Raw genomic sequence first — 24,354 nt, 5'->3', positions numbered from 1 at the left:
GATCAAAGAATTCAACTACACTGAAAACAAGTTTCACCTTACCAGCTGTTAAAAAGGAGACTAGACTGTCCATTCTATGGTAGAATGTAACAGTAGTTTTTATTTCAAACCAGTACTAAAAAATACTTACAACTCTAGCATGCATAAAATGAAAAATCAAGAAAAAACTGATAATATACACTGTGTTCCTTTGAAAACACACATTTTTAATGTGAAATAATTTATCTGTATGAAGTCAAATAATGTATGAAGTGTGATGGATAAGATTAAAATATTTCTTCATAAGTACCTAACATAAAATTAGATGTTTTACTGGCAAAAAGCAGAGTGTCTTTAGGTATTCATCCGTTTTGATATTTTTGAATAAAAAAATAACCAATACATTCCTTAAACATTGAAATTTTGACAAAAGTAATATTTTTTTAATGAAAACCTTTCTATTCTATAATTTTCAACAATCTGAGGTCAAAAGACAGCAATTTCACACATGACCACCTCCACAGTAACATTTCTAATTATGCAATGAGCCAGATTGCCTGTAAGTGAAATAATAAATAAATAAATAAATAAAAAGTAAGCCTGCTTGGTTTTTTTATTTGCTTTTTCACCTATGCTTGCAAAAGTAAAGCCCTCACCCAGACATACAAGAGAAGGGACTATATCTGCATTAGCTGCCTATACTTTCAAAAGGACACTGTATTTTTGTGATTAAATTTTAAGAGTTGTCAGGCAGATGACAAGTATGCTGAAAAAAATTGGTTAACGCTTCTATTCAGCAAGGCATGGACTACAGTACAAACCTTCACATGAACATGACTATGAGCAAGATTTCCTTTTTGATATTTTTTGGAAGCACATATTCTCATATAAGAATACCCACTATCTTCCAAAAAGTTTCTAATTATGCCAGGTATAGCCCACAAAAGACTAACAAGTGTTCCTGAAGTTTTTAATAGCTCCTATCTAGAAAACATTTGGTAAGACAATAAGCTATCTTATTGCTGCTCAGTTCCAGCTCACACAGACATCAGATCTAATCTCAGGTCATAATATTCTATATATAAAGAACAATTCTAGACTTTAAGCATGATGCAATCCTCAGTAAAGAAACAGAACAAAACAAATATTAGCAAAATGAAGTTCCTGAGGTTTTTTTATTACAGTTCTCCCCTAACACGATGAAAATGGCAGCTTCTTTCAGCTCAGACAAGCTGAAACTTGAAGCTTCAAAACTGTGATTTTACATAGCTCCATAGTCCACATTATCCACGGGTGCAGTATCTTTTGATTTTCCAGGCACCTCTCACACACAGCAGATTTTTGGACCCTAACACCCTAAAATAAGGTCAGCTACAAGCTTCAGAATGTGAGGCAAAACACAGCACACAGCTTCTAGGACTCACAATGCCATTAGGCATTTCTGCCCCTCCTCACCCTCGCTCCCTGATGCAGCCTTGTGCAATAATGATGGCACTTTGATTAGCAAGCCTCCGAATGCAAAACAGGAGCACGGTAGTCAGCAAGCAGCATTTGCTATTTTCTTTTCAGCTATGCAGACATGCTGAAATAATGATCCTGGCAACATGTTTAGCAAAACATTAGAAGGACTTTAGTAAGCAAATAATTTAATTACATCCTTTTCTCAGGCAGTTTATATTGCACAACCCCTGACCTTTTATATTGCTGTACCTAAACTCAGCGTGGGATTTGCACTTCCCATTCCTGTCACAGAATCTCTCCATCTTGTACCATTTAATATAGTGTGCTCCAGGTGTTCTGTGGTGAATGAATAGTTATATTACTACCTGTCAGACACAATCACACTCTATTCATCATCTGCGGCTGGCTGCGTGAAGCCCTGCTTCCAGCAGGCTCCCTCTCTATTTCCTTGTTCAAACGTCTGCAGTGCTTTCGGCCCATCTGTCAAGCCTGTCATTTAGAGGGAAAACAGTATCAGCGCTTTAAATATATGGAGTTCTCTATTGAAACAGTGCTGTGATTGAACTGTCAGCATTCCCAGTATCACAGACAGTAATTCATGACTGGTCAGAGCTCCATTTAGGTTGCTATTACTACGCTGACCTTGCCGGGTCATGCTGAGAGTTTTTTTCCTTTGCAGTTAGGTCTATAAATAGTGCAATTAACCTTTCGAGAATTACAAAATGTTCTTGGTTCCCCTCCTCCACAAATTCACTTGCTGTTTGCGGCATTCATGATAATCGGGAGGTGGGGTGGAAATTCAACAGGAAAGGGCATTTCTCTCCCCTGAAGTGTACGAGTGTCAGTGAAAAACAAACAAATACTGTCACACTTCCTCAGTCCTATAACACTTTCTCAGGCAAAGCTTAGATGGATACCACCGTGAGCCTTGCCTCAAGTTCCACTTTTCTGGATTCAAGCCTAACATCTCAAAGTACTCTAAAATACATAACATCTGAACTAAGCCCCTCAGCTGATGCTACAGTATAACCTCATGCTTTACAAATATTTTTGTTGTTGTTGTTATAAATTTGACTGTGAAACAAAATTCTGAAATAAAATAATTCTGAAAGTTGTTGCAAAATAAGAAAAGTAATTCTTAGGCACATGCTGTTCCTGGTCTTTTTGCAAAAGTACCTTTTGATTTAAGGAAAATATGGAACAGAACAAATCTCTTCAGATCTGAAATTCATATATATCTCCTTTTGGAACAATTGTCAAAAGCAGTTTTGTATTAACCCCTGATCATGAGATGCCTCCATCTGGTAAAGACCAATCTCTGTGTAATTTATAAGTCACCTATTAACCAGTATCTCTCAAGAGCTCAAAACATTTGAAATAGGTTGGTTTTCACTTGCATCTTGTCAAAAAAAGCAGTGACAGTAAGCTCATGTGATCCAACATTGGACAGTACATCAAAATTTGTTCGAGTTTTGAGAGTTCTGAATTACTGAACAACACAGTACTCCTGTAATGAATGTATGGCTGGGTCTAGGTTTGGGGTTCCATCTTCACCCAGAGTCCTTTTCGGCTGTCAGACCACGCAGCTGGATAGTCTCCAACAGCACCTCCGAATCTCTCCAACTGGAGGAGGGCTAGCAAAACTGGGCAAGAGAGACTCTGAATGCTCATGAGGATTAAACAGGTTAAGAGAGAAATCAAAGAGGTTAGCTCGAGTCACTGGGGGAACAGAGCAGTGTGGAGAAGAATGTGACCCAGCTGCCTCCTTCAATCTAAGACCAAAGCCCTAATCTGAACACAACAATGATATCTCAGTAGGCTTGCTGGGTTAAAGCTTAGGGCTCTGGCCTTGATAACATTTTCAGATGTAGACATGGTCTTGTCAATGTTCTTCTCTGGGGAGGTGTCTGGACTTCTGCGATTGCAGCCAAAGATACATAACCAAGCTAGCTAACCCTAGGTAATTACTGAGATTTCCAGTATTAATGCCATAGAAATAAACATTCAGAAAATCATTCACAACACTTTTTCTAGTGATCATTATTTTTTTTTTTTAATACAGAATCTAAATGTAGTTGTGCTTACCAACATAAATCTAGGTGATTTTAAAAATCCAGACAATCCATTTTCTCAATATCAGCTAGGCTGGGTGATTCATTGGAAAGCCCCCTCCCCAAGTATGTATTATACATAGCTGCAAAGAACATTCTGCAAATATGCAAGAAACACCAATGGCAAGTAGAAGACTTACACAAAGCAAGATTATTTAGTATTTGAATGTGGAAAGGCAGCAAAGAAAAAGGCAAAAAGGTCTTTTCAAGGCAATAGTATCTTCTTATTACAGACACAGAGCAAAATTAATTATGTAGCTTCAGCCAGCCTGAATATTTTGGACTTTGAAAGATACAGCAGCATAAATCACTCCCTGTGTTGTTAGCTGTTTCCTGAATGTCTCCTTTTTAGTCTTCACTACTATGAATGCAAATGTCACAGCTTATTACAGATATTGAATAAGTATAATTAAGAAATAATTTCATCTAGTTCCTCCTTTCTTGGAGAGAGTCACAAAACAGAGACACAGAACAGTGCCCTTGTTGTTGGTTTTAGCATTTTTAATGAATACTTCAGTATCTGTCTGCCCTCAATCTGAAGGCAAAAGCTTTCACTTATTATAGAGGCAGAATAAGTGTAAGTCTCATCTCATTAACTGTCATATTACCAGGCTCTATGCCATACCATTCAAGTCACTGAGCATTCAGAATTGCTTAATTACATACAGTAAAAACAGTCTGCTGAGACTTTCCCTTTCAGATTAATATGGAGGCATAAGGACAGAGGTCATCTTTATGACTCACTCTTGCTTGCCACTGCATTAACTCAAAATGACAGAGGCCTTTTCTTAGTCACAAAAAATGTAATGAGCATTTGACAAATAAAATGTTTACATCTGAGTATAAAAGACACTTGATTTTGCAGACTAACAATCCTTTTTCTTCTCCCCTTCTCTCTGCGTTGGTGTTAAACTGCATAGTACATTCCTTATAAATTATACCACCCTATGTTAATTATAGTGTGCTGACACTGCTTGTTGTTACTAAACCTACTACATGCTTTGTGTGCTCAGATTTCAATAGTTATTTGTTCCACTAAATGCGGAAAAGCTATACAAGTTACTGAAAATGGTCATTGCTCACATCTTTCTCTAACCCTTCCTATTTTGTTCTATTTTTAAACCAAACACACATACAAATCCCAGTTGTGTGGTCTGCATTCCAAAAATGCTGCTGTCTGTAGTCAAAATGACTGTCCTTACCAGGAGTCTCTGACACATCTCTGCCAGAAACTCCTTATTCCTCCACCTCCACCTCTCCCACAACACAATTCCTAAAGAATTTAGATATCAAGCACACGCATATAGATATGCCACTCACATTCATGTATAAGTACCCCTACACACAAGATTGTACTGCTTATCTCTGCTTTCCAATGAAAAAATCAGAATAAGTATTTTGTAAAAAAATAAAAGCTTCCTCTCTCACTTAATCCTTTTCCAAAGCTACACCCTGCAAGTGAAAGAAGATGCCAATAAGGTTAATCAGCCAGTATGCTACATTCTCAGAAAATAAATTAGATGGATTATCATTCTACATCCAGCCATTTTGCATGCTATGTCTTTCTTCAGAAAGCACAACAACTATTTGTGTAAATGTAGACGTTCTTGAACACAAAGAAAGAAATCCTAATCTCACTTAAATAATCTCTCTTTATCACAAAGTAATATATGCAGCTATGTTTAAAGAAAAAACGTGTCATTGTAAATGAAAGTATGTGTTCCCTAAACATCCCAGAAAAAACTCATTTTTCTCAAGTTTTGGAGAATGTAATCTTATTTCAATGTATAATAGATTTTCTGTTTTTTCCAACTGTATCACTTGGTTTAACAAATCCTAAAACTTTTCCTCATTTACAGCTTTAGACAAACGCAACCATAACACAAGCACTGTACTTCAGTATGCATTTATTCTGTATTGTTAGCAAGGGGAGATTTTGAAAGACTTTGTCACTTTGTCAGGGAAGAACCAATACATTGCTATTAGTTGTAATTACTGTTCATTTTAACAGTCTGAATAGAAAAAAATAGCTCAACAGCTTTGCTTTTTCAGACATATCTGCCTTCCGATATTTTTCGAGCATAATCCAGGTCCTCATGGATTTACATGCACTTGGAAACACTGAAAAACATTCTGAAATGATTGAAAGAGTTGATGTTGCTGTGCCACCATGATGCTTTGCCACAAATTATGACAGCCCCGCATCACAACTTCAGAAGGGTATCCACAACCTACCACTGGATAAAGGTCATCTGAGAACTTCCAATCGAGTCCATCACTGTCAAAATAAATTGGGCTTCAGTACACTCTCAGTGATTATTTACATCCCTCTAGAACTACAACCAGCTATTACACAAGCACTGATGCTTTAGTTCATTATCTATGTGCTCATTTGACTTGTCACATGGTGTATTTCCCCTATTGACTCATTACTATCAAAAATGACACAAACTTTAAGGCTTGCATGAGGGTAAAGTGCAAGTGGGTGGTAAAGACCAAAGGAGACAATTTCAGGGAAGTCCAATATAAGCAAGTGACTAATTGAGGCGATTGACAGAAAGGCGTGATAGCTTTCACCTTTAACTTCCTTGCTGAGTTCATTCAGTCATTAAGGGGCCAAAAGAATTCCTTCTAAATAAATGCTTAACTCAGTTATAAAATGAGGAGGAAAAAAAATAAAAGATTGGCACATGAACTACAAAAAGAAGATTGCTAACGCTTTCCCCTTTTTAAAGGCTGAAGGGACATTTTTCAACAAGACCTGGCTGAACAGGTAGGAGTCCAGAGACAAGACCCAATACCCTATCAGATAGAAAATGCTGACAATTTCAGTATTTGCCTTCTGGACCCATAAGAGGTGTGCTGGTGCTGCCGAAAGTGTTCTTTTGGTTCCTTTCATGCAGTTACCGTTTGTGAGGTAAAGGGTGGAGACAGGAGAGTTTGTGCTTACATCCTCCACCTTTTAAATGTTCTGTACCAGGACGTAACAGGGCCTCTGGTTGTATTTGACCTCAATAGTCTAAAAGTCACAGGTATTCCCAAAGTGCTTCTGGCAAACAATTTCCTGAGCAAACCCAGAGATTACAGACAGAAAGAACACGTGCACAAAGGAGAAGAGTCCCCAAGTCTCTTTAGGCTTAAGAAAGCTAGTCGGGGAAAAAAATTCAAATTACAGGTTTTTAAAACCAAGATCAGAGTAATTAGAGTAAACAAATACATGAGAATTGAACTTTTTACATCTCTGATGCAATTAGAAGTCTTTTTGCTAAAGCACTGGAGTGAATGGCCTTTGAGGTTTACAAAGGGAAACAGACCAGTTGTTGTCTGGTACCTTCCTTTAAAAAATGCTAAACTGTTTGGTCAGGTCACAGAGAACAGCAGAACAGTTGGGGTCTCTTGCCTCAGAGAAGAGCACCTAACCAGTGGAGAAAGTAAACAGTGAGGTTTCAACTGCAGCCCTGGAAGCAACAGCTACATTAGACCAAATACTTAAACAGTCTCATTTCTGGAAAGAGAGTTTGTAATTTGGGGTAAAGTAATTCTTCTTTCCAATAGTTTAAGACAATTAACATATATTTTTCACATGCACATTTTTCATGTTAAAAAAAAAGTTGTGGATGAATCTAAAATCAGCTTTTAATTATACTCAGGCTCACTTCCAAAACAGACCAGTAATAACTGCAGAAGTCTGTATAATTTGATTTTTTTTCTCTCTCTTTCTGTTAACTTTTTCTTTTCCATTACTTTTGTGGTATTTTATTCTTATGTCATCCAAATTGTCAAAAACTGAGATACTGCTTTAAACAATATGCTTTGACCTGGTAAACACCTCAGTACCAACATTTCAAACCTAGCTCACACAAGTAAGTTGACGCACAGAAGACATCCAATTCAATTACGCATGTTACAAGAATTAAATAAAATGATCCAATATGTTTAAAATTATAACATGCAAAATAGACCATACCAATCAATTTACATTTGGTGCAAGACAAACATAATGCCACTCATATCGCAAGAAGATGGAATTAGTATCATCATACAAATGAATGAAGTAACCTGTTTGTTCTTTAAAACAGGTACTTAGAAGATTTCCAGTGGTTGAGAGCATATAGATGACAGTATGAAGACCAGAGGCTGTCACATAAAGTATGGAAGAAAGCGAGATTTAGCTTAGCCCAGACGTTTTTGAATAAATGATTGAGAGCAGACAAGGCTACAGTGATCTGAATAGCTGACCCCTCTTTTAATAAGTTTGATAACTAGGAGGCTGCAAAAAAACAGAGGTTACTCACATTCATGAAAAGGTGGTCTCGGGCCGGTGTAACAACAAAACATTCATAAACTAACAAATATATATATTTTTTTTATTTTGTTTTGTTTGTAAACGTGGTCTATTATGGTGTCTTCTTGACATTGCTATAGCTAGTGACAACAAAAAGTCGACATGGTCTTTGAATAAACTACCTTTTTTAAGGAAAGCACTGAGAGAGATTTCCTCTGTAGATTATCTTCTTTTTGTTAGAGATATGAGCTAACTCAGTTCTTCTCTCTTAACTAACATCCTATACAGCCAGAAAACTCCTTAAGATTATTTGTACCTCTTGGTACCTAATATATTCCTGTTCAACTTTCCAAATTTCTAATCATTATTTACATAATGCTGTGTATCATTTACATAATGTTGTGTATCACTACATGTCGAAAACTTCATACCTGTTTGTCTTTCTATTAGAAGTATGAAGCCACTTTTGCAAAGTAAGAGGTCTAATGTATGCATAGAATTTAGACCATGCAAGAATCTACAGTTCCAACCAGATCAATTTATTTCCAAAATGCAAATATAACTATGCGGTTGTACCTATTCACAAGCTTTGTGCACACAACTTCTTACTTAGCACGCAACTAGCATGTTTGGCTTTATAATCATGCTTTGGGAGTGCATTTTGTAAAGCTGGGTCAAAGGTATTGTAAAAGGATTGATAAGGCAGTAGACCCATTAACAGAACAAAAATTAGAACATAAATAGAGCACATGGCATTACAACTAAGTCATATATGTGATTATAAATTTCATAACTAAGATTTCTTGCCTTTGCCTTGAGGGTAAAGGCCTTACGATAAAAAAAAAAAGCTAAGATCTGAAAGGAGCCAACAGCATCAAGAATTTCCAAGCTATGTGATTTCTGGTGTTCTCAGTAAACTTTAACAATTTATTTTAATGTCTTTTTTGAAATCTGTTATTTGGTTTAAAGTTCTGCTTCTTCCACTATACCTAGTTTGAAATTAATTCTCAGAGCAATAGTACTCTAACAGTTAATGAGCACCTTTCATATTTTTCATTTCATTTAGAAAAAGGAAATATAAGCCCTATTTACATTCCTGAGTAAAATTTAGGTAGATATTTCAATCAACTTTTGTTTTGCTAAATTTTTGTACCTCCATAAGAAGGATGAAAATCAAAATTGCTTAGTGGAATTGGCTCGCAGTTCAGCAATAACTGTGAAGTGAAGTACCCAAAGAATGAGGAGCAGAGCTACGAAGCAGTGTGGAAAGTGGGATACAGATGATAATAATTTGCAGCTTTCAAGTTCTTGGACAGTGTGAAATTTTAGGTTTCTGAGGTATTCATGCTACAGTGACAGCTAAATGAATATACAAGTTCTACCAGTATTGTTTTCCTGCTTCAATTGACTGGTAAAGTACTGGTATAAATGTATGTCTCTTGCAGCATATTTAAGGATTCAGATTTACTCTTTGCAGAATTTCATCTCAAGACCTTGCAAAAGATGATCAATAACTTAATCTGCAAGCCACTTGTAGTTTAATGATGTATATTTAAAGCATAGCTTCTGCAAGTCCTTATTAAACACAGGTGTTTCACATGTATTGACTGCATCATTTACAGAACTCTGGTTTTCAAACACTAGAAGCCAGTTATACTATGCTTTGTGATAGGCAGTTTAAGCCTGCTGGGGGATATCACAAATAATAATAGCAGACAATTGTATTTTAAGAAAGAATGCTTGAAGCTGACTCATTAGCTGGAATAATTTGGGTGCACTTTATGTATTGTTACTCAATAATAATAATAATTTTTAAAAGTAGCAAAAAGACAGGGGAAGATGACAGCCAAAACCAACTTATGTCTTGAAAATCTCACACAAGTGAATACTTCCTAGAAAAAAAGTAAATTGTTTTAGTTGAGGTAGAATTGATTTAATATTTATAACTGTTAATTTTCTCTAGAAGTACTCCTTCATAGGCATAACCAACTAGTTCATCAGTTTGGTCAGCATGCATCACTCATCTGAGAACTGCCTGGTCAGAACCACATGCATGTATGTGGCCAGCTCAAATTAGAGCTAAATTCCACCACACCGTATCTTCATCAGCTGCTAGTGCCATCTTTAGTCAGATTTCCTCAGCAAATGTGTTAAACTGCATAGAGTTTAAAATGTATTTGGTACAGTTTTGACTCACTTTCAGGTAACAAACAGCTGTGACAGCTTAGATACTAACACACTCATACCATGTCCACTACTGCCTTTTTGCTAGAGGGTCTTGCTCTGTTTCCATTCTGGGTGTGTTAAATACCGTCACACTTTGGTCACTCCAGCACAAAACCCAGCACATCAGCACAAACTCTTCCTCATCAGGAGTTTAAGTATGGGTCCCTTTTCCCAGCTGCCATGGGTCACGTCTAACAAAAAGACATTTTTTTAAGGATTAAACAACTGCTACTTGATTTGCTGGAGTTTGCCAGCTTTCTATCTCTTAGGTAACAAGCCTTAACACCTTCCTCTTCCCACCTCCTCTTCCCCACCCACTCCCACCATGGTAGCCACGGTTAAGCCATTTAAAACATTTCAGGTCCTTTGGAATGGGCTGCTTCAGCATGGAAAAAGCTGCACGCTCCTTAACTAGCCAAGAGCACTGTACATGACCTTGTTACTGTTGCATTGCCAGTTCCAGTTATTGCACTAACCTGCAAAATCTTCATGTTTCAGTCTATTTGGATTCCCACATAGTTTGCATCTGGGACAATGATCAGTTGTTCTCTAGCACTCTGTCATATGATGGATGTAGAGTCTTTACAGGTGTCTCATCTTGACCCATCAGAGGTGATATCCAGCTTTCACAGTTCCCTAACACCTGCAGCATTATCACAACAAATGCAGCATTTTCAGCTAGGATCAAACCAGTCTCAAATCTTGTTTAGTTTATGTAATTTCATTACTATGGGCTCACAAAGTACTTTATTCTTACTCACCTCTTTACCTGGAAATATTGGTAAAATTAACACTAATATACCCATACTTCAATGTTCTTTTATATTCCAGTCAACAATGAAAGTTTCCTGAAATCATATAGGGGTTTTAGGGGTAGAAGATAATATAAAACTTCCAAACATTTCTCTGTACTTCTTTACTGGTTTAGTAGGAACCGAGTTATATAGCGGTTTAGAAGCAGTGCACCCAACACACTTCAATGAAGTCACCCTTCTTTCTTTTCAACAGTAATTATATTCCTTTCCAACTTTTCTGCATACCAAGGTCCACTCTCAGTCACCCTATAAACTGGTTCACTTTTCTCAAATGACCAGACTTCTAAAAAAACTTTTAAAACGTTATTTTGTGAAAAAGCTTTTCCACATTCTGAATCAACCCAAGCTGCAGTTACCTCTTCAGTTTCACTACATTTCCAAAGTAATACTCTTCTACAGGATCTTCATCTCTTTTACCAGCTGTTGCAGAGTTAACTAAAAAAAAAATATATTAACATCTTAACATATTATAGAGTCAAAATGCTCCTATTTACCCCTTGTGTATTACATAAACGATCACACTGCATTCACATATCCATGTCCCTATCTGCTTTGGCAGGTGGATCCCAATGCTAGAAAGATCACAAAATAGTTAAGGGTACTAAAGCCTGAAAGCCTTTCCACAAAAATGGATGAGCTGTTTAGCTCTAAAAACACTCGCCCAGAAACCAAGCCTGAAAAACAAAAGTTAGCCATGATGGCTATTTTTTTCCAAAAGTATTTTAGCACCTGAAAGCGCAGTTACTAGAAGTACTGAACAATGTTATCTGTAAGCATAGTAATTTTTATGAGAGGAAACTCATGAAATAATGACAACTCCTTCTGGTAAAGGAAACTTCAGATAAGCAGTAGATTACACTGTGTGGGATACAAATCTAAGAGGAAAATATGACACAGATTTAGCAGGTAGTTATGTAATTTAAAAGTACATTGCAGGTAAAAGCGAGCTATGGTAGAGGATACGAAAGAGAAGAAAAGGATAGTAAAGAGATTAAATCAGTTATCTATGAGGTTTTCAATAATGACTAGCACAAAAAAGATATCACAGTATTTAAACTTGCCACCCTACTGAACTCATGATTTCAGTGCCAGAAAATAGGCAAATCAGAGACTACAGATACAGCTGTCCTGAGCTCACACTCAAGAATACAATTTCAAATTTTAAGGATTCCAGTAGATTGGTGGTGTGGCAAAGAAGAAAAATAAGGCTCAGTTCAATAAAGACAGGAATAAAATTCTGCCTTTACTTTGGGATAGTCATAAAGCAGACATATCACACTGGCCAGGCAGTAAGTCTCTGGGGATAAGCACAGACCACAAACGGAAGGAGAGGCATTGGCACTGTGTGCTGGGATGCAGTACACACAGAGATATATCCCTCTGTCTTGCATAGCACCCTAGGAGTTCCTTCTGACCTGTAAGATGTGCTCCACTGAAAACACAGCATGGACTTGACCAGACAGAAAATGACGACACTAAGTTGGGACGTGTGTTGACCTGCCTGAGGGCAGGAGGCTCTGCAGAGGGACCTGGGCAGGCTGGAGCGATGGGCCCAGGCCAGTTGTGTGAGGTTCAGCAGGGCTCAGTGCCGGGTCCTGCCCTTGGGTCACACCAGCCCCACGCAGCGCTACAGGCTGGGGCAGAGCGGCTGGAAAGGGCCTGGTGGGAAAGGGCCTGGGGGTGCTGGGTGACGGCCGGCTGGGCAGGAGCCAGCAGTGTGCCCAGGGGGCCCAGGCGGCCAGCAGCACCCTGGCCGGTGTCCCCAGCAGTGTGGCCAGCAGGACCAGGGCAGTGACCGTCCCCCTGCACTGGGCACTGCTGAGGCCGCCCTTCGAACCCTGTATTCAGGTCTGGGCCCCTCACTGCAAGGGGGACATTGAGGGGCTGGAGCGTGTCCAGAGACGGGCAGCGGGGCTGGGGAAGGGGCTGGGGCACAGGGCTGATGAGGAGCAGATGAGGGAACTGGGGTTGTTTAGTCTGGAGAAAAGGAGGTCAAGGGGAGACCTTATCGCTCTCTGTAACTCCCCGAAAGGTGGCTGTAGGCAGGTGAAGGTTGGTCTCGTCTCCCAGTTAACAAGTGACAGGACAAGAGGAAACAGCCGCAAGTTGCACCAGGAGGAGTGCAGGGTGGGGGTGGGGGGTGTTAGATTGGCTGTTGGGAAAAATGTCTTCATTGAAAGGGTTGTCAAGCATTGGAACAGGCTTCCCAGGAAAGGGGTTGAGTCACCATCCCTGAAGGTACTGAAAAGACAGGTAGATGTAGTTCTTAGAGACACACTTTACCGGTGGGTGGACTTGGTAGTGTTAGGTCTATGGTTGGACTTGATTATCTTAACAGTCTTTTCCAACCTAAATGATTCTACGATTCTAAAATGTTAGCAAGAACCGATTCTAAAATGTAAGCAAGAACAAAAAAAATGGGGATGAGTTTTGTGGTAGAACAGCTGTGATGTATCTCTTCTGTAAAATGCAGCTGCAAAGAAAGGAAAGAACTATTCCATATTTGCCAAGTTTGAGACCAAGTATAGGGTTAAACTGTAGTAGGGAAGAATAGGTTAGGTATGAAGAGAACTTCTCCAGTGGAAAGGACAAAGAAAGCCTGGGATAGATGGAGAAGGTTGCTAACTTTCTGCTGTTGGAAATGTGTAAGAACAGGTAAAGAAAACACTCTTAGGTGTGATGGACACTTTGTTCAGCTTCGGGAGAACTGGATGGTTTACATAGTCTCTCTAATCCCCCTCAAGCTCTATTTTTCTATGATTTCTCTCTACTTTACAACAGCTAGTTTCAGTGAGGCCGCTGAGCTGAACATTGGAATCAATGTTTTGGCATCTTAAATATTGTTACATGAAAGTTTATGTAGCAATTCTCAATCAAGTTTAATGCTTTCTACTTCTCTACATCAAGTAAAGCATATTAGGCTTGTTTATCATCATTTTACAAATACTAATGATATCCTCTTTTGTCATATGACACTTAAATAACCACAATACCTGTTAGTAAGAAGCAGCTCAGAAATGTCTATAACATATGCCTTTACTAGAAGCTAATTTTCTCTGCTTAAAATTCAACCTGGAAAAGTTCTCACATATTTTTTAAGATCTCTAAAAGATCCCTTTAAAAATGCTCACAAGAACAAACCAGATAAGAAAAGCACACCTTGGAATCAGTGCACTACAACCGACGCAATCCATTTCACCCTGATCGTTGCTTCATCCATTACCTTACAGCACTGTTTGGCAAGAAGCTGGCTTGTTAATGTTGCAATGTATTTCTAGACTCAAAGTGAAATTTGTCATATTTCTTTTGCTTCCATTTGAAAAGTGTCAAGTGTAAATTAAGAGACAATAAAACACCTAGGAAAGACAATTAAGCTCATCCGGTGTCAAAAACAGAATTAAGCCCCTTTTTTATTCAGCGTTCATTGAGTCAGCATTCATATGTTTTACAGCGTACCTCAGCACACGATTATATGATTACTGAACCACCAAAATGCACTCATAGACACATGCTGTCATGGAACAATGTGGTTTTTTCCACATCACCATTCACAAATGCCTTATCATGTAACTTGCTTGAACATGTTTATTCACAATTCCTGATAAAGCAGTCTCATTTTCCTGTGCAATAAGCTGATTTAAGATACACCATGAATACAAACACAAGCTGAAGTGCTTGCACTGTAAGGAGGTACAGTGTTATAAACAGATTAGGAACATTAATAAAGGTAAGTAAATCAGTCTGTCCTCTCCCATCAAGAAGCCTTATTAAAATAAATGTGGTTATTCATGTAACAAAAATGTTGTGGGTGTATTAGGCTGAGAAAGTAATCCAAGACATTGAGTTCATTGGAAGAAAGCAAGAATACTCCTCCTCTCCACAGCTGTTCACCATATACAGCCATCTCTGGTTATTAATATTAGTATTAAATATATTCCTGTCTAATTGGGTTCAGTCGTGTTTCCAGTTTCTGAATCTATTCTTTTCTCCTATGTTAAACAAATCTGATGATTTCTATCCATAGTAAATGTGGAGCAGATGAGCAAATGGATGATAAAAATTCCTATTATTCCTTTGTGCTCATCTCTTGCACTTAAGATTCTTGTCATGCCCTGGGCATTCTAGCTATCTGATACTGTTCCTTTATTTCCAATTCCAGGGCTTTCTTTGCTGAACATTTCTCTGTCCAGAGCATTTGGTGCACTGCCTAGTACCAAGCAAAATCTGCTTGCAATGTAAGAACATGTGGAGAAATTATGTGTTTTTGTCACACCCTATTAAACGGTATTCAAAACACAATGCCCCAGAAACTAAATTGATTGTAGGTTTTATAACCCTTTTCAGGCTAATGGAAACAATTTAGTACCATGAACAAAAACATAGCTAGTGCAGCTGTGGGAATCTTAAATTGCTCGGCTCAGCAGTTCTGTTCCAGCTTAAGTAGCATAAAGTAGTTAAAGTTCAGTTAGATTCCATGCTTCTGGATCTTTGACAGATCATTTCAGATTAATGTCTTCAAAGTTTTCAACATTTCTTGTAAAAGACATTCTGAGGAATTCCTTGTTTGTGCTTTTAACTTGGGGGGCAGTGGGAGGGAGCTGTAAGAACTTGGAAAAGAGGGGAAGTGAGGGCAGCAACAACATGCGGAAGTTTTCAATCTTTTTGTAGTGTCTTGAACCATCTAGCTCTTCAGTTTGGTTTTATTGTTAATATAGCAAGTGGAAAAAAAAAAAACAAACCCAAACCAAACAATAAAAAGACTAATGGTTTTCTTATAACTTTAATGATTTAGCTAAGAGCACAAAAGCTGGACTTGCAGAGCTAAGATAGAAAGCCAGCCCTTAAGTCCGCCCTAGGAATCTATTGCAGCTCCTTAAGGATCTATCTTTTAAGGACCTGTCCTTAAGGACAGAAATTTTCTCCTGTGCTCATTCACATTTCTATATTTAAAACTGAATGCTATGATTAAAAGCTTAGCAGGCAAGAGGGAAACTTGGCTGTTGGAGAACCCTGCACTACATTTTACAAAACAAATCCTCCACCTAGCCACTTATGAGAAGAAATCATTCACATGGGTATTACCTGCACTGTACTACCAGAAAAACATCTGTGAATATTATTTGACAAATTGATCACTAAATGAGCCATTAGCTTGCAGTGTTTTTGGATTGCCTTAGGAAAGAAGCATGCTATATAGCACAAAGTCTTACAGATGCAAAATGCTGATTGGCAAAAAAAATGTTCCAGAAGAAAAGTAGTAATAAAGCAAGCCAAGCATGAAAATGTACCCTTTCTAAAAAGTAAGCCGTTTATGAGAAGGAGTAGTAAAACTGCTTAATTCTTCTGTGCCTCTAGGGAGAAATCTAAGCCTTTTGAGAAGTGATTGAGAGAAAAATGAAGCCAATGGTGTGTTTGTCAGTGAGAGAATGCTGTGGAAACAAAGTTAGTAATTTTACTATTCATGCTTGCCAAGAGCTGACAGGTGTGTGGTTTCTTATTGTTCTGAAAGGCAGCCAGAAACCACAGTTTAATATGCATCTATGTCTTCATCGTAGGGGAGAAAACAGCTGTCTCTCTGGCGCATGATACAACATGATAGAAATATTGAGACATGCTCTTCTTTACAGTATGTTACCCTCATTTGCATGGCTCCATTTGATCTTCTAACAAAACACATAGCTGGAAAGAAAAAGAAACGCTGCAGCCTGGAGCACATCAGACGTGATGTGGCAACCTTTGCTTTCACTAATAGTTATTTTTTCACAGAGCCTAATCACCTCAACAAGAATTTTTCTCATGAACAAGGGTTGAAAGATTAGAGCCATTATTTTTGGCACAGCAGATCCAAAGACTTTCAAAAAGTCCATTAAACTTGTAAGTACACAAAAGCAGGGGAATACCAAGTTATATCAGATAAGCGTACAGTAATAATTCCCAACCATTCTTAAAGAATGGCTCTCATAAATCTTCCAGTTTTCAAACTGCTGAGAGATGTCTGTGATTAATAAAACCTTTGAATGCAGAAGGTTTCCTCACATAAGAATGATGTGTGTTTTCCTGTAATATCTTTTAAATCCTAATTCCCTCAGGAAGGTAAAAAGTACATATTACACACATTGACACACACACAGAGGGACACACACTGTACCAAATGCAATAAGTTGTAAGAAATGTTAGGCTCTGTGTATTAAATTTCCTTTATGTGAGAAGTATACTACAGTGTTAAAAGCTCCTGATAACTGGCTGGCATATTGTCAACTGGATATGCATAAAATGTCTGCACTGTGTCCAGGCTTGTATGGTTTGGTAATTTGACAAATGTAATTTAAGCAGTAAGACTTGCAAGTTTTATATTTACCAGAGCTTGAGAGAGGGATTAGTACACTCATTGAAATAATAAAATTTTGGAAATTACAAAACTCTGACAAAAATACTAATGTTCACAAAAATACTAGGCTTGACCTGGAAGTTTCAAAAAATTGTCCTTATAACAGAAAAGTCCTCTAGGCTTACGTTATGTACAGTTACTTACACTTAATATGTCAACCTGTTAAAAGTATCAAACAAAATAAGACTCAATTATTAGAAAAATTAGGTGCCTAAGAGGCACAAAATAATTCTTAGACTAGGAGACAGAGGTGCAATTTTTTTCCACTTCATTGTCAGCAGCTTTTGATACATAGGGAAGGAAGTGATTTTATGATTAGAAACTATATTTTTACACTAAATTTTAATCAAGCAGGAATAAGGAAGAACATCACTGAATTAAGACTTAGAGGAAGTCACATGATGAAAATTCTTCTATTCAGTCCTCTCCAGTAGTGATTCATGACGGTTTTGATAGTCTCAGGTAAACCCCACCCTGCAAGTGCCTGTCCAGGCTAAGTAGATACCAGCATGTGAGATCATTCCTTTATACTGCACCTAGAGACCACATAAGCTGCAACGAAAGCATCTCAACAAACAGACCAAGGAAAGACTCAGATTTCTTTTCTCATGCTGAGGTTTCTTCTCACAAAGAGCCATTCCAATCCACTTTAGATTTTCTGGGTTTGGGACTAAGATCAGACCATTATATTCAATAACAAGTTGGAAGAAAAATTACATTTCCAGACACATATATAAAAGAAATCAAAAACAAAAATAAAAAGTTAGCATTAAGTGCCTCAAAAAAGTTGTGTAAAACTTGCACTTCCCAGTTATTTTTCAAAATTAAATTAGCTCATGAAGGAAAAGAGAAAATGGGAGAAAATACTTGTTCCGCAGGTTTCATTCTTGTGCTGCTCAGCACCTGTCAGCACAACAATTCCAGCACAGTTGACATGAATGTGTGCCTGGCATGGTTAACGTCAGCTGTGTGCTGGTGTGGTTTTGCAGTGCGGACAAGTCATGACCTAAAGCTGTAACATGATGTCTGACATCTTTCTATAATTGTACTTCTAGTCTGGAAAGCAAACACAAGACATTAAAGCACACAGATGCTCCTGACTTGGCCAAACAAGTCAGCTGAAGCTATAGTGTCTGATCCTGAATTCATCACATGCAGCAGAGTTATCAGTCCCTTGTAGTATCACCAGATACCTGCCGGTGCTCCTTCATTTTTAGCAAAAAAAGAGGCTGGTTGTATTTTGAAACTGCTTACAATTATGTTTAAGAATGTGGAATAAATGAGAATCTCTGTTCAAATGCACAGATAAATGAAAACAGCCAAAGGACTGTTACTCATATTGCTCAGTTTCTCTTAACCCTAAAATTACTGTTTGGTAGCCTTAACTAAGAGCACAATGGGCGCTGAACAGACAACTATCTAGAGTAAGTATGTTAAAAATTAGTCATAAATCATCAGATTTTTGGTGTAGAGAGAGGTTAAACAGAGTCTTTAAAACACTGCATCTCCCATAGAGAACTTCCAGAGTCAAAGTTTATGCCAAGGCACATAATGTAGGAGAGGTATTGCAGCTACAGAGCTCAAGGCACACTGAAAGTTCATCCAGGCCTGGTTTATCCCACCATATTCAATAAGGACATTTGCCAGAATTGGCAAGTCTTATCCTGGTGTCCCTACTGCAGATCTCTTTCCACCTAAAAAGTCCTTAAGTGTCCTAGCTCAAATCTCAACCTGCATCTTGCAAGCAAATCCCCACTTGACAAAATAATGCCCAAAAAATGTCTCACTTTCAATCAGAATCTTACACACAATCACTTCCTAATATGATACCTGAAGTGCTGTGTCCACATGCACAAGAACATGTGAACACATACACACAAACTCCTCCTCAAAACATGAAAAAACACATTCTACCTATATGAGCCACCGAAGGTTAGTTTCTTATTTTTTACTGCAGTCTTGGCAAACAAAACATCGGAAAGCATGAGGAATGTATGGTTTCAGTGCCAATCTCTAATCCAAAACCAGCTTTAAGGATTAAAACATTATTTTTTTAATAATTTTGAGCACAGTTAAGCCATTTGTGTACTGTGTGTTCTGCCACAAAGGAACAGAAATGGCTGACATACTAACATTTCAAAACTTGGCTTGCAAACTGAAAAGAATGGCTCAATAAGAATGCATAACCCCAGAGAATAAGCATGCAATTCTGCAACTGAGGGACATCAAGGACAACAGAAGTAAGGCATTTTTTGTCACACAAGTGCAAGCAGGAAAGGAAACTGCATTTTTTTTTTTTTGTCCATAAATCTCAATTATAAATTAGGCAGTTCGGTTGAGGTACTAAGTATCATAGAATCTAAGAATCATAGGGTTTATATAACTAAGAATCATAGAATATCCTGAATTGGAAGAGACCCACAAGGATCATTGAATCCAACTCCTGAATCCACACAGGGCAACCAAAAAGTTAAACCATATATCTCAGATCATTGTTCAACTGCTTCCTGAACACCAACATGCTTGAGGACATGACCATTTCTCTAGGGAGCTTGTTCCAGTGCTTGAGCACCCTCTCAGTGAAGACCTTTTTCCTAATATCCGATCTGAACTTTCCATGATTCAGCTTTAAGCCATTCCCTTGAGAGCTATCATTGGACACCAGAGAGAAGACATCAGCACCTCCCTTTCCCCCTCATGAGAAAGTTCTAGACAGCAATGAGGTCATTTATCAGTCTCCTCCAAGCTGAACAAACCTGGTCTCCTCAGCTGCTCCTTGTAAGTCATGCCCTTTAGTCCTTTCGCCATCTTTGTTGTCTTTCTTTGGACACATTGTAGTATTTTTATAACCTTCTTATATTGTGGAGACCAAAACTGCACTCAACATACTCAAGGTGACACCTCACCAATATTGAATCACTTTTGATCGGTTAGCTATTCTGTGCTTAATGCACCACAGGATACAGATGGCCCTTTCAGCCTGCAGGGCACATTGTTGACTCACATTGAGACAATCATCAACCAAAACCCCGAGATCACTTTCTGCTAGGCTGCAGATTCTTGTCCCCCCGTCTATATGTACATGCAGGATTAGACTATCCTAGGTGCAGAATCTGGCATTTGTCCTTCTTACATTTCACACAGTTGGTGATTGCCTAGCATTCTTATATGTCAAAGTCTTTCTGTAAGGCCTCCCTATCCTCAAGGGAATTAATGGTATCTCCTAGCTTAGTGTTGTTGGCAAACTTAGTTCATGTGCACTCAAGTTCTGTGTCCACATCATTAATAAAAACATTGATGAGAATCAGATTTAAAATTGAGCCCAGGGGAACACAAATAGTAACTGATCACCTGCTAGATGTTACCCCACTTACTACAGCCCCATCCTTCAGCCAGCTGTTCACTCACTATATTATGTACACGCCCACCTGTGTGCTGGACATTTTTCCAGAAGGATATTGTGAGAGACCATATCAAAAGCTTTGCCAAAATAAAACAAAACAAAAAAAAATAACAAACCCACAAACTGCCCAACAAACCACATCTATTACCTTCTCTTTCTCCACTAGGAAGCGAACCTTGTCATAAAATGATATTAAGTTAGTAAGGCATGTCTTTCCCTTCATGAACCTATGCTGGCTTTGACTGATGACTGCATTGTCTTTCAAGTGTTTTCCAGTAACTCCCAGAATAACCTTCTCCATAATTTCACCAGGCACTGGAGTGAGACTGACAGGCCCGTAATTACCAGGGTCTTCTTTCTGGTCATTCTTGAAAAGTGGAATCACATTTGCTAGCTTCCAGTCAATGAGGACCTCTCCAGATTCCCAAAACTATTCATAACTGAGAGAGGTCTTACAATAACATCGGCCAACTCTGTCAGTACCCAGGGACGAATCCCATTGGGCCACACTGACTTACATACATTCAGTTGCAGCAGCAAATACCGTACAGATTCAAAGGCAACTGGAGGTCCATCACTGCCCTGGTCATGGTCCTCCAGCCCAGGGCTCCAGGGGTCCCAGGGCCCATCACTGGTGTTACAGACAGAGGCAAAGGTGGCATGAAATATCTCTGTTTATCTTCATCCCTATTTGTGAGGTGACAACCAACCTCATCAATTAATGGATCAAAGCTTTCTTTAGTCCTCCTGTTGCCGTTGACATACTTCAAAAAGCCTTTTTTTATCCACCGCAGTACTGGCCTGCTTTAAGTCCAATTGCACTTTGGCTGATCAAATTATCCCCATACAGTGGCAAACAGCACATCTGTAGTCCTCCTGTGCAGCAGCCTGACCCTGCCTTCTAATTCCATACACTTTCTTTTTCCACCTAAGTATGCAGAAGGACACCCCTGTTCAGCCAGCCCAGCCTTCTGCCCCACCTGCTTGACTTCTGAAGTACTGGAATTGCCTCTACCTATGCTCTTTTCAAAAGTGGCTCTTAAAAAGTGACCCGCATTTACAGACACAAATACCCTTGAACTCAGATTCCCAGGGGACCTTACTAACTGCTCTTCCACAATCCAAGGCAGCCTATCTGCTGACAGCTTTTGTCACATTGCTAAAGATTTTAAACTCAACTATTTCATAATCACTGTGGCCAAGACAGCCACCCACCAGTCATCTTGGTGCATGGACTTGCCCATGAGACCATCTTTATTCACAACAGATCTCAGAAGGCACCTTTCAGCTCCTACAGCACCTCTATCAAAAAGTAATATCCAATGTGCTTCAGGAGCTTGACAGGCTTTTGGAGTGGACCCATGCAAACCTCATAAAATTTAACAAGTTCAACGACCTGCACCCAGGTAGGGGTGATCCCCAGCCATTCCTCAGTACAGACTGGGGGATCAAGGGAGCGGAAACAGAGGATGCAAAAGACCTGGGGACACTGGTGGACAAAGGATTGGACATAAGCCGGCAACATGTGCCTGCAGCCCAGAAAACCAACTGTATCCCGGGCTGCATAAAAAGCAGCGTGGCCAGCAGGTCAAGGGAGCTCTCCACCGTGCTCTCATGAGACCCTACCTGGAGTACTGCATCCAGCTCTGGGCTCTCCACTACAACACACACTCGGACCTGTTGGAGTGGGTCCAGAGGAGGGACACAGTATCAGAGGGCTGGAACACCTCTGCTAAGAAGAAAGGCTGAGAAAGTTGGGGCTATTCAGCCGAGACGAGCAGGCTTTGGGGAGACCTTGCTGCAGCCTTTCGATACTTGAGAAGGGCTTACAAGAAAGGTGGGGACAGACTTTTTACCAAGGCCTGTAGTGACAGAACGAGGGACAACGGTTTTAACCTGAAAGAGGGCAGACTTAGGATGGAGGTAAGGAAAAAAGGAGGCTGAAAGAGACCTTATCACTCTCTACAACTACCTGCCAGGAGGCTGTGGAGAGGTGGCTGCTGGTCTCTTCCCCCAAGTAACAAGTGACTGGACTCGAGGCAGTGGCCTCAAGTTGCCCCAGGGAAGGTTTAGATGGGCTATTAGGAAAAATTTCTTTGCTGTAAAGGTTGTTGTCAAGCACTGGAACAGGCTGCTGAGGGAAGTGGTTGAGTCACCATCTCTGGAGGTATTTGAAAGCTGTGTAGATGTGGCAAACAGGGACATGGTTTAGTGGTGGCCTTGGTAATTCTAGGTTAATGGCTGGACTTGATGAGCTTAAAGGTCTTTTCCAACCTGAACGATTCTATGATTCCATGACATTTTTGGATGTGAGGGTGGTAAGACCCTGGAGCAGGTTACCCAGGGAAATTGTGGATGTCCCATCCCTGGAAGTGTTCAAAGTCAGGTTGGATGGGGCTCTAGGCAACCTGACCTATTGAAAGATTTCCATGCCTATGTTCAGAGTGGGGACTTAGGCTAGATGTTCTTTAGAAGTCCTTTCCAACCCAAAACATTCTCTGATTCTATGAATTTCCTAGACCTCTTCAGAGCTGCTGTATGACAGTCCCAATTAACATCTGGGAATTTGAAGTCACCCATTTAGTGATGGACTTGCAGTCCTGGGTTAACAGTTGGACTTCATGATCTCAAAGGCTTTTTCCAACCTAAATGATTCTATGATTCTATAAGGACAAGGGCAACTGATTTAGAGGGGAGGGTTAATTTCTTATAGACTAATACATCAGTGTCATCATCCTGGCTGGGTGATCTATAGTAGACTTCCACAACAACATCTGCTTTATTAGCTTTTCCCCTAATCCTTGCCCAGAGGCTCTCAAGCATGTCACCCCCAACTGCAAGTTATTGTGCAGTCCATTCCCTCATTTACACACAGTGCTACCCCTCCACCTCACCTGCCCTGCCTGTCTCTCCTGAACAGCCTGTAACCATCCATCACAGCACTCCAGTCCCAGGACTCATCCCACCAAGCCTAGCTTAGAGCAGCATTGTAGTAGCTCTGGGATCGAACCAAAGCTTCCAGTTCCTCTTGTTTATTCCTTATACTGCCAGCATTACTGCACAAACATTTGAAATGTACTCCACTGTATTTGGTACACTGTTGGAGCAGAGCAAAAGCCCTCAGCACCACACAGTAACTCAGTCCTTGTCATGCTGTCCCAGAGCTACTAATGGCTTACTTATGGCTAACTGGAGGCTTCCTGACTAACTAGGGAGGTCCCAGCAGACTGGAGGTTAGCCAACATGACACACATCTACAAGAAGAACCAAAAAAAGGATCCGGGGAACTACACAACTGTCAGCCTGACCTCAGTGCCAGGGAAGGTTATGGAACAAATCACCCCAAGCACCATCACATGGCACATATGGGACAACCAGGGGATCAGGCCCAGCAAGCATGGGCTTATGAAAGGCTGGTCCTGCTTAACTAAACTGAACTCCTTCTGTGACAAGGTGACCTGCTTAGTGGATGAAGGAAAGACTGTGGATGTTGTCTACCTGGACTTCAGTTAAGCTTTTGACACCATTTCCCACTGTATTGTCCTGGAGAAGCTGGCTGCCCAGGGCTTGGATGGGTGCACTGTTCAGGGGGAGAACAACTGGCCGGATGGCCAAGCCCAAGGAATGGTGATAAACAACAGAGTTCCATCAAGTTGGCAGCTGGTCACAAGGGGTGTTCCCCAGGA

This window comes from Falco biarmicus, chromosome Z (assembly GCF_023638135.1).
Source record: "Falco biarmicus isolate bFalBia1 chromosome Z, bFalBia1.pri, whole genome shotgun sequence".
Taxonomy (NCBI): domain Eukaryota; kingdom Metazoa; phylum Chordata; class Aves; order Falconiformes; family Falconidae; genus Falco; species Falco biarmicus.
The sequence above is the reverse complement of the archived record's forward strand: the minus strand, read 5'-3'. Positions refer to the sequence as shown.